Genomic DNA, 12,238 nt, shown 5'->3' with positions numbered 1-12,238 from the left:
TCATGGCACTCGGCAAAGCTGGAAAAATAGTTTTTTGAGCGCCCATTTTTCCAGCTTTGCCGAGTGCTGTGAGTCTGTGACCATGGCACTCGGCAACGGGGTCCTTTGCCGAGTGCAACACTCGACAAAGTGACCCAAAACGGCAATTTTTAATTTTTTTATATATTCTATCATAACAAATAAATTCATACAAACATATATCACATATATATCTCATCCATCATATATATATCTCATTCATCACATATATATCTCATCCATCACATATATATCTCATCCATCCACACATCCATTCGTACATATCACATCCATCACAATATATATCACATATATAATAATAAGTGCTCAAGTCCATCTAAATAAATCTACAAGTCCATCAAAGTCCACAAGTGCATCACAAGTATATCACAAGTCCATCACCAAGTAAATAATAAATAAAAAAAATACAATGTGCACTCATCTCGGCCACTGCGACTGTGGTGAAGGTCCATCATTCGGAGGTGCATGAGGTGGATTATTCAAACCACCGTCAGATGGAGACTGCACAAAGGAGAAAAGATTGCATGTGAGACAAGATGATTTGGATAGCTAATCTAGGAAGATAGAGGCCATACGAGACAAGATTATTTGGATAGCTAATCTAGGAAGGTAGAGGCCATACAAGCAAAGCACAAGCGAAAGTAAAAAACTTTCATACTCACAGGAGTAGCTGGAGCTGCAGGACGCGGAGGCGGAGGTGGAACCAACAGCCCAGCTGGTAGAGAGAAACCCACACGTTGCCCAAGCCCTTGTAGGAACTCCGTAATGTCCGTCAGCCTCTGCGCCTGGGCCTGTCGCTCGGCCCGCTCGGCCTCCCGCTTGGCCCGCTCGGCCTCCAGCTGGGCCACCATCCTCTGGTGCCCGGCCTCCAGCTCCTGATGTTGCCTCATTTCTTGTTCCAGTCGGGCCTGCAATATTTTCACTCCAATGTTTCAGTAATGCAAAGCTAATTAAGGTGTGTAAAGATCAATGTATGATGAGTAAAACAGGAATAACGTCGAGTGCGTCGACCCGGTGCTGTGCAGTGGTCGACCGTGTGCGAATGGCCAGGCTCTCGCTCATGCTCCGTGCTTGGATCTAGGAGAGAGGGAGTAGAGGCCACGTCGATGACGCCGTCGCCAAGCTAGAACCGCCCATGCTTCTTGCCTTGCCCCGCCCTCATGATGGCCTCTCCATCGAAGTCCTAGGTGCTCGGATCGTGGTCTGACCCATGGAGCGACCTCGCCACCTCAGTGTACTCACTGATGCGGGAGTGGACGCTCGGGTTCGTGTATGCCTCGGACGGGTCCTCCAGGTTGAAGGAGACGTCGGACGTCGCCTTGCCCTTGTGGGCCATACACCATGCCTGGAAGTCCGAGCAAGCCTAGCCACTATGTGACGCCGACTGCGAGAAAGACAGCACGATGATTAGAAATCAGGCAGAACTGAGCGTCACAATAGATAAATGAATTCGCGTACCCATGCTTGTTTGTATCCGGCGAGGCTACGGCTACCTTGATGGTGTGCTGGACCTTGCATCTGCAAACGACGGTCACGGGCATCCCTATGCATCTTGAGGTACTCCACCGTGAACCACCTCTCCACCATCATCGCCCAGCACTCGGGATACGCTTGGCACCACCAGGGAATCATCTACACATCATCAAGTAATGGACATATAAGAAGATCAAATTAAACAACTTAATCTCAAAACGAATCAATATTGATGTTCTTCATTTACCTCAAGGTACTGCTCCTAGGTCAGCTGCATCTCTCTTGCGTCTTTCTTGGTTTTCCTCTCTCCAAGCTTCGACCCGTAGTAGGTTACGATGGCCTGGATGCGCACCTCGTGATGCATGTCGGTGATGAGTTTTTTACAGGCTTTGGTAGTCACCTGCTCCGCCCTAGCCTCAAATCCCTCCTCGCATCTATAATAAGTCTGCATACAAAAGTGATGTATCCATTCATTATTTCAAGAAGAGTCCAATGAATGCGACGTATTGAGCAATGTTGTGTGAGGGAGTACTCCGCATCGGTGGCGACGGCGTAGTGGTCAAACGAGTAGGCCGGCTCCGTCTTTGATGCGTACGTGACAATGCCGAGGAAGTGTTGCCTACACAGAAGACCCAGGATGCCGTTGACTAGCCGTGCACAACCACCTAACACAGCCACCCAGTTCCTACATAAGTGATTAAGAAAAATTATTAGTTTTTTTATCATATCATATGAAGTAGTGGTGATAACATATAAAGTTACTTACTTTTGCCCTTCGGGGCGAATCATTGGGCGTTGGTGAGGAAGCGGAACCTGTGGGAGGCTCGCGGGACCTCGCAAGTAGACACTCGAAGAGGAGTCGGAGGAAGCAGAACCCGTGCCTGCCGCCTCCAACTCGTCGTCCTCGTGCAGCCCCTCCTCCTTGTCCATCTACCGAACCAGCTCATTGTCCGACTCATCCACGGGCGCCACCTCCTCCTCTAGCTCCTCCTCACGCGGCGTGGGAGGAGACGGCCCCCTCTTGCGTCTAGCGGTCCTCCTCCTCCTCCTGTCCGATCCCTCTACCGCCCCCTCCGCCTCCTCTTGCAACCGGTGTGGTCTTTGGTAAATCGAGTTCACGGACCTATGACGGTCGCCCGCCATCTTTGTTCAATCACCTACAATAAAAAAGAAAAACAAGACGTAATTAGAAATAGGTGTAAAAATGAACAAAACATAATTACAAAAAACATATATAGTAATACATGTATTAGAAATATTTGCAAAAAATGAACAAAACATAATTACAAAAATGGAACAAAATACTGTCATTTAAAAAAATTCGGCAGAACCTCCCTTGCACGGTGAGGTTTCCAAAACCTGCAAAAAACAACGGCACGATGGCCGACAAGCACATATGTCTCAAGAGAAGCCATGTAGTTTGGATATCAATCCATGCAGAAGAATATATCCAAGTAGTACCACTACAACTACTACTTCCACTATTGCTACTACTACTACCACTAGTTCTACTACTACTACTACCACTATTGCTACAACTACTACCACTAGTTCTACTACTACTACCACTACTTCTACTACTACTACCACTAATTCTACTACCACTAGTTGTACTACTACTACCACTACTTCTAATACTACTACTACCACTAGCACTACTAGTACAACTAATACTACTACAACTATCACTACCACGACAACAACAAGAGAGAAGGCATACCTGACTGGCGTCGGGGGTAGGGGCGGGCGGCGTCGGGGTCGGGCGACGTCAGGGTTGGAGTCAGGGTCGCCGGAGTCGGGCACAGGCGGCGTCGGGGCGGGCGGTCCACGAGGCACGGCCGGGGGCAGGGCGCGGCCAGGGGCAGGGCCGGCGGCCGGGGGTAGGGCGCGGCCGGGTGAAAGGTCCTTGTGTGGTTTTGGTAATTGAGTGACAACCTAGGTGGACTAATTGTGTTTATGTGAGATACACAGGTGATTAGTCCACATGTACATATGTGTGAGCAACATATGCCATGAAGGTGAAAATGGCTTGGAGATGTTGCAAAGCTCACACATGTGATGATGAAGGAGCTCATTGCACATGAGACATGACATTGAGTCATGTGATCAAGGTGGAGAAGATCAAGACAAGACTTGGCTTGATGGACTGGTTGCAAGCGTGAAGGGCAAGTCGGAGGCTTTGGAGCGATGGACCACGTGGCGGTGAAGCTTGAGCAAGACTTGGCGCCGATGGACGAAGGCAACGGTGAAAAGCAAGTGATGTCAAGATCGATGAACCAATATGATCACGTGATGATATGAAGTGGATCATATCATTGTTGATCATGTTGGTGCATGTGTTGCATCAACATTGGAGGAGATGGAATGGAATGCGCAAGGCAAAGGTATAACCTAGGGCATTTCATTTCACCGGTCATAGGTGTGTAGAGAAGTTGATGACTGGGTTTAGGATAGATGGCCGTACTATCAAGAGGGGCAAACTTGTTTGCATATCGGTCATCTAGTGCCACTTGAGTGATCTAACTTTGCATCGTCGCTAGGATTGAGTGGCGTGGCAAGTTGAGTGGCTAATCCTTTGGAAAATGATTGTGAAAATGCTAACACACATACACATGATGGTGTACACTTGGTGGTGTTGGCACATTTACAAAGGAGATGAAGTTGGAGTTGATGTGGATCAACTCGGCGATGGAACGGAGGTGAGAAGGGTTCGTAACTCCACCGGCGGACTGTCCGCCCATAGAGTGCAGACAGTTCGACGGTGCCACCGGCGCCCTGTTTCAAAAAGATAGGGTCTCATAGAGTGGACCGGACACTGGTCACGTAGTGAACGGACGCTGGGTTCCAGCATCCGGTCAGTAGTGGCAGTCAGCGGGCAGGCGTCGGTCATCGACCGGACGCTGGCGCTGGAAGTGACCGGACACTGGCCGTATGCATCCGGTCAAGGTGATGTGTGATGACGTAGGCAGAGCAGTGTTGCTGGAGGTGACCGGACACTGGTGCTACGTCCGATCGCGACCTACCGGACGCGTCCGGTCATGTCTGGTACCTTACTGGAAACGACCGGATGCTGGGGTTGCTGACTCTGGTCAGTTCAAGCTGCTGCGTCCGGTCAACATATGACCATTGAGATCGGGTGAACTGTATTTGAAGCAGGGACACGTGGCGTGCATCGCACGACCGGATGCTGAGATCCAGCGTCCGGTCGATCTGACCGGAGCGTCCAGTCGTCCTGAGTTTTGCCCAGTGAAGGGGTAACGGCTCTATTTGTTTGTGGGGTTATAAATAGAAGCCATGGTCGGCCTTGGTCTGGCAGCTGAGTACACTAGAGTCTTGGTGGCTTGTGTAGTAGTGCTTGGGAGCCCTCCATCTCACATATACTTGATAGTGATCATTCGATTGTGTGAGAGAGCAATTCTAGTGCAATTGCATCGTGAGGTTGTATCGAGTGGCACTAGGTGATCGAGTTGCAAGCCGGTGGTGCTTGTAACTCTTGGAGGTTGCCACCTCCTAGATGGCTTGGTGGTGGTCTCCGTTGAAGCCCACAAGAAGCTTGTGCGGTGCTCCGAAGAAGAGCTTTGTGAGGGGCATTGTGCTCGCCCCGTGGGAGCCATGAAGAGCAACTCTAGTTGAGCATGTCATTGAGCTACCCTCACTTTTGGGGTAGGTTCTTACGGTGCCCGACGTGCGGGCTTGGCGGGTGATGCCAATTAGCCGCCGAACCACCAAGTGAGCGGTCGACACAATGGGGACGTAGCGTGTTGGCAAACTCATGAACCTCGGGAGAAAAATCACCGTGTCAGCCTTGTTCTTCCTGTTGGTTTGCATCCTCGTTACACAAGCTTGTAATTACTTTCATATACATTGTGCTTGTGTAGTTGCTCTTGTAATTAGTTAGCTTGTGTAGCTTACTAGTTACCTTCTTGCTTGTGTAGCACAGAAGTAGCTCCCTTGCGTGGCTAATTAGGTTTGTGTAACCTTGTTAGTCACTTTGCTTAGTTTGTGTAGCTAAGTATTTGCGCTCTCTAATTTGGCATTGGTTGCCTTGTTATTAAGCATTGCTAGTGAGCTTAGTTGGCTTTGTGCTTTTGCTTACTAGCATGTGTAGGAGCTCCCTTGTTGCTTAAAGTACTAGTGGTATAGGTTTGTGTGACCTTGCTCCTAGAATTGGTTAGGTGAGCTCTAGCTAGCCCGACACCTCTGTTGCTTAATTAGTATCTTTGGAAGGTGCTAGAGAACATAGATAGAGGGGTGTAGTCTTGGCTAGACCGATAGTTCTAATTCCGCACTTGTTTCGGTTAGCCGACGCGATTAATTTTAGAAAGGACTATTCACCCCCCCTCTAGTCCGTCATCTCGACCCTACAAGTGGTATCAGAGCTAGGTCTCTCATTTGTGGTCTTCATCGACCCGAGAGGATGGCGGCTTATGGGCTAGATGTTGAGTGTCCACACATTTTTATGGCACACACTTTACACGATGGAAAAATTGGATGATATGCAATTTTAAGTTTATTTACCCTAAAATGTGGTGGATGGTAGATGTAGGCTTTTCTCATGTGTTGGATGAAGATAATCTAACTCAAGCATAAGAGAAATGCCTAGATCTCGACATCCAAGCTACTAACATCATGTATAGATCTTTGCATGATTGTATATTTGGAGAGATCATTGACATGAAGACCACCCATGAGATTTGGAGTTATCTCAATGAGAAATATGGGATGGTCTCTGATGATGATGATGAGTCCAAGATGGAGACACATGAGTGTATTGAGCATAACCACAATTTAGTGATTGTGGAAGATTGCTCCACCTCATGGTCAAGTGATGATGATGATGATCGATCTACCACAAGTTCACTTGACAAGGTTGATGATGATGCCACAAGTGTTTCAAGTGATGATGCTACCCCATGCACACTTGATGGTGATAATGGTTCATGCTCAAGCCTTGATGAAGATGCTACTACAAGCTCTCCAACTATATCACCACATTGCTTCATGTCACAAGGTGATACCAAGGTAACAAATGATAATGTGGTTGATCATGTTGATTCATATGATGAGCTTGTTAGTAGACTTGCTAGCATGACCATGTCTTTAGAAAATGAGAAAGCTAAAACATTGAAATTAGAAAATGAAAACTCATTTCTAAAGAACTCGTGTGAAGAACATGAGAAATTACTTGATGCTTATAAATCTTCACATGATGAGCTAAAATTGAATCATGAGACACTACTTGCATCTCATGATGAATTATTAGAACAACATGCTTCTCTCATTAAAATGTTTACAAAGAAACTTAAAAATAATGAGAGCTCATCACATGGATCAAATGATAAATCACAAATTGTTGCTAACCCTTGTGATGTAGGCAGAAGCATGTATCCACCTCTTGTGATGATTTATTAGATATGCCATGCTCTTCACATATAGATGCTTGTTCTACTTCTATATCTTATGAGACTAACCTTTTGAAGGAGAACAATGATCTCAATGAACAAGTAAAGAAATTGAGAAACAAGTTAGAGAGGTGCTACAACTCAAAAGTCACCTTTGAGCACATGTTGAAGACTTAAAGAAACTATGGTGATAAGTGTGGTCTCGGCTTCAAGAAGAAGATGACAAAGGGCGAAAGAAAGAGAGAGAGAGAAAGATGAAGAAGCTACAACAAAGAAAGCTCTCTCATACCATGTGCTACCGGTGTCATGAAGCGGGACACCTTGCAAATGGTTGCCCTAACATTGAGAAGCTCAAGAAGATAAAAGAAGAAGAGAGGCTAAAGCATGTTAAGTGCTTCAAGTGCCGCACTTGGGGTCATCTTACCTCAATGTGCCCAACCAAGCAATTGGTGAAGCAACAAGTGAAGCCTCAACCAAAGCCACAAGTTGAGCAAGAGAAGACACCCCAAGTTCAAATCAAGATCAACCATGAAGATGGTGGTGATTTGATGATAAAGAAGAAGAAAACAAGAAGGGGTGGAAAGGCAAGGCATCCAATACAAACTCAAGATGCCAAGATGATGAGCAAGAATGAAGATGAGAAGAATGATCATGCTCACATCAAGTGCTTCAAGTGTGGAAGTGTGGAACACTTTGCCTCTAAGTGTCCTACCAAGCTTGAGAAGAAGGCTCAAGCAATCCATGAGAGGCAAGGCAATGAGAAGCACCACATGAGCAAAGAAGAGAATGCTCAAGCAAAGAGAAAGTGCTACTGATGTCGGGAAATGGGACACATGACACATTCATGTCCCCTAGGTGACACTTCTAAGCCTATTTCAATTGTTGATAATAATTTGCTTAGAAAGGGTGGTAATGGTACCTCTATGGTTGCTATTGCAAAGCATCCCGCTACTCATACTAAGGCGTTGCCTAAGTATGTTGCTCCTAACTTGTGAGGACCCAAAGTTGTTTGGGTACCATCAAAAAGTGGATGATTGTTTGTAGGTACCATCGGCATTAGAGGCTTGGTTCAAATGATATTCATCTTGTTGATCATGTAGTTGAGCCAAGTATTGCTAAGTGATGAACATTATCCCAATGTCATGACAAATTGAGTGAAGTCTAAATGTGCTACAATATACAAGTGTCAAATTCAAGTTGTTGATAATTTATTGGATATATTTGATGGTATACAAATAATTGAGTTGAAGCTTGCAAGTTGAATGATCATGAGCTAACCAAGGTATATCTTTTGTTGATCATTTCATTTGGGTGCATATGAGTTGATTGAATTGGATAAATATGCAATGTTGCTTGCTATGAGATGTTTGAATGGATAAATTGATTAGTAGTCAAGTTTGGATTGACTTGTATTGGATAAATTCATGAGATGACTTTTAGTAAGTGGTTTGAATGGATTTATGTCTTATGAAAGTATTCAAACGAGTTAGTTTCAAGTTTGAATTATATTTGATGAAGTATAGCTCAAGTGATTGAAATCTGTCCTATATTGAAAATCTGAGTGAGCTGTAATCTTAGCCATGTTTGAGTAATCAACACTTATTGGATTGGCATAAAAATTGGTGTACATGCTCTAGACTTATGATATAAGATGTTGTACAATTTTCATGAGAATTGAATAAGAAATGCTTCGGTTTTGGAGTGGATCTTGTCAGCTATAGTGCAGCTGTTTTCAGCATGTAGCAGTGGTGGAAGAATTGAAATCTGGTAGCAATCTAGAAGTCAAATGAAGCTAAAATTTTTTACAGCTGCTAGGTAACTTAGTATTGCACACCTCCACCAAGTTTAGTGGAATTTGGATTTGTACTTTGAGAGATATGCTTATTTCTTTGAAGGGTACAAAATCTGTCAGAAAAGTGACAAATGTTGGATTGATCTAGAGTCACTTTGATTGAAAGGTCCTCAAGTTGGAAACATGTTTACAAGTGTTTGAGGTACCTAAGTTTGGTTTTGAGATGATCTAGAAGCATGATAAGCAAAGAGTACAAGGCTATTTGATTGTGGAGTGTACTTTGCACACATTCGGGTACTCAAATTGAAAGATCAAGATCAAACTCAAGATGAAGTTGAAGTTTAAGTTCTAGTAACTATTGGAAATCATTTGGTAGAAAGAAAAAGACTTAAATAAGAAGAATGAAAAGGACTTAAACAAGTAGAATGAAAAGGACTTAAACAAGAAGAAAGAAAAGGACTTAAAGAAGGAATCAAGGTTAATCACCAAGTTAAGTCCATCACTTGGATCAATTAATCAAGTCATTTCAAGTGAGTATCAAGAATGATTCTTGGAGAGAGGTCACTTCTCCCTAGTGTAGGGGCTTGCCACCTATGTGTAGGTGAACCAAGTGTGGTACTTGGAAGGCTAACATGGAAGTGGTGATTCGAGGAACATTTGAGATGCTTAGTTGAAGCAATTAAAAGGGTTGATCAAGAAAAGCAAGCAACACCCAAAAGAGAGCTAGTCATGATATTTTAAGTGGTATTCTCAAATTGATACTCTCATGCAAGCAAAGATCAAAAGATAAAGCAAGCCAACCACAACAAGAAAGTGCACTTGATCATAAGTGGTATTCATTTCATATGGGTGAAGAGTGGAATTCAAAATGGTATCTATTGGTCTTCACCAAGCTTATAATTGGACTTCACATTGCTATTGGAGTAATGAATTGGAATCTATGTGACTATCCTCTACTCCAACATAGCAAAGGTATCATTGTAATGTGCATGATCATTTCATCTCTTACTAGTATGCGGTTAGTGCATATAGTTCATACTTCATAGGATCATGCATAACAAATGAAATGCTTAAATTCATAGCCTACCACTATTGTTTGAATGATTACTTGATCTAGTGGTTAGTACATGAATTTGTTCATGAGCTAGTGAACCCAAGTACTTGACTCAATTTGGATTGCTAACAAGTGACAAGTACAACATTGGCAAGATAACCCTTGCAAGAGGTGTGAAGAAGCTTGTCATTGGTTCAAACCGGACTTGGAAGCTTAGGCAAATCAATTTAGTTCAAGTCAATCATAGAAGCTCATGATAGTGATAAGAGTACAAGCACAAGACAACAATGTAAATAGATGTCTAGTTTGTTTGTTACAAGTGGTATCTAGACTCAAGTATTTTCATCAAGAATCTACAAGTAATGTCTAGACCAACTCACAAGTGATATCCTATAAGTGGTACTCATGAAGATAGCAAATGGTTCAAGAAATGGTTTTTATTGATAAATCCAACAAGTGGTTCCATACTAGAAGATTCTTTCAAGTGATATCACATCTACACATGGATATCAATCATGCAAGAATGATGGTTCCACAAGTGATCCTCAACTTTAAGTGATCATCAAATGAAGAATGCATCCCTCACCTACAAGAGCTTCAAGTGTATCAAATGGATGACCCATGCTATCACATAGGGGGAGGGTGTCACACAAATTGGCTATCAAGATCAAAGATCCTATGTGTGGTATCTCAAGAAGCCTTACACAAGATACAAGTGGTAATGAGTTACAAGTGGTATCTACAAGTGGTGTCATTCCAACAATCAAGTGAATGTCCATAAAAAATGCAAGATTCAAGCCTCAACCATCTACCCCAAACATATACCTTTGCTATCAATGAGAAGCTCACCTTTTATGGAAATTGATGACAAAGGGGGAGAGATTGTACAAAGATATGAAAGCTTTGAGATTGAGATTATACAAGGGGGAGAGATAAGATATAAAAGCTCAAAGAAGTAGAGGTTGGACATAGATATGGACAAAGAGGGAGCAACATTGAAGAAAAGATATGGATCAAAATTTCTTGGACAAGAGAAGCACACAAGTAGGGGGAGCAAGCTCATGAACTTTGATTGATTGCATTTGATATGCGCATATTCATGTGCTTGCTTGCATTGCATAAGCTTTCAAATTCAGTATGCATGCTTGTGTGATGTATGCTAGTTGTAGAACTTGAATAATGATTGATAACTAGGCATGCATAGGATGATAGCTAGACACTTGGTATGCTTTTCAAGTAATGCTAGTACCTTGCTTTTAATGTTGATCTCACAGGTATCTAGTGTTTTATTTCTAAGTGATATATAGCTAACCATGGTGCTAAGGATGAACTTAAAGGTGCAACTCCGATTGATACATGCTTCAAAGGTTTATTCTATACACCTTAGCATCATTTGTAGTAATTACTCTCCCATAATTTTAATCTATTGCATATGTGCGAGCTTCAAAATAAAACACTCTAGCACATATGTAGGGGGGAGCTAATACTACCATCAGGGTTTTGTGGTACTTGTCCAAAATCATTTACACATGGTAAAATTGATTTGGGCAAGCAACATGAATCCAAAAGAGCTTAATTTCCTATATCTTTAGTAGAGTTGTCATCAATTACCAAAAAGAGGGAGATTGAAAGGTCCTTGTGTGGTTTGGTAATTGAGTGACGACCTAGGTGGACTAATTATGTTTATGTGAGATACACAGGTTAATTAGTCCATAGGTACAGTATGTGAGCAACTATGCCATGAAGGTGAAAATGGCTTAGAGAGTTGCAAAGCTCACACATGTGATGATGAAGGAGCTCATTGCAACATGAGACATGACATTGAGTCATGTGATCAAGGTGGAGAAGGATCAAGACATGACCTTGGCTTGATGGACCGGTGCAAGCGTGAAGGGCAAGTTCGGAGGCTTTGGAGCGATGGACCACGGTGGCAGTGAAGGCTTGAAGCTGCAGCAAGACTTGGCGCCGATGGACGAAGGCAACGGTGATAAAGCAAGTGATGTCAAGATCGATGAACCAATATGATCATGTTGATGATATGAAATGGCTCATATCATTTTTGATCATGTTGGTGCATGTGTGTTGCATCAACATTGGAGGAGATGGAATGGAATGCGCAAGGCAAAGCGTGTATAACCTATGGCATTTATTTCACTGAGTCATAGGTTGTGTAGAGAAGTTGATGACGGGGTTTAGGATAGATGGTGCATCCGTACTATCAAGAGGGGCAAACTTGTTTGCATATCGGTCATCTAGTGCCACTCGACGTGATTCTAACTTTGCATCATCGCTAGGATTGGAGTGGACTTGTGGCAAGTTGAGTGCTAATCCTTTGGAAAATGATTGTGAAAATGCTAACACACATACACATGATGGTGTACACTTGGTGGTGTTGGCACATTTACAAAAGAGATGAAGTTGGAGTTGATGTGGATCAACTCGGCGATGGAACGGAGGTGAGAAGGGTCCGTAACTCCA

This window comes from Miscanthus floridulus, chromosome 16 (assembly GCF_019320115.1).
Source record: "Miscanthus floridulus cultivar M001 chromosome 16, ASM1932011v1, whole genome shotgun sequence".
Taxonomy (NCBI): Eukaryota; Viridiplantae; Streptophyta; class Magnoliopsida; order Poales; family Poaceae; genus Miscanthus; species Miscanthus floridulus.
This window is presented reverse-complemented; position numbering follows the sequence as displayed.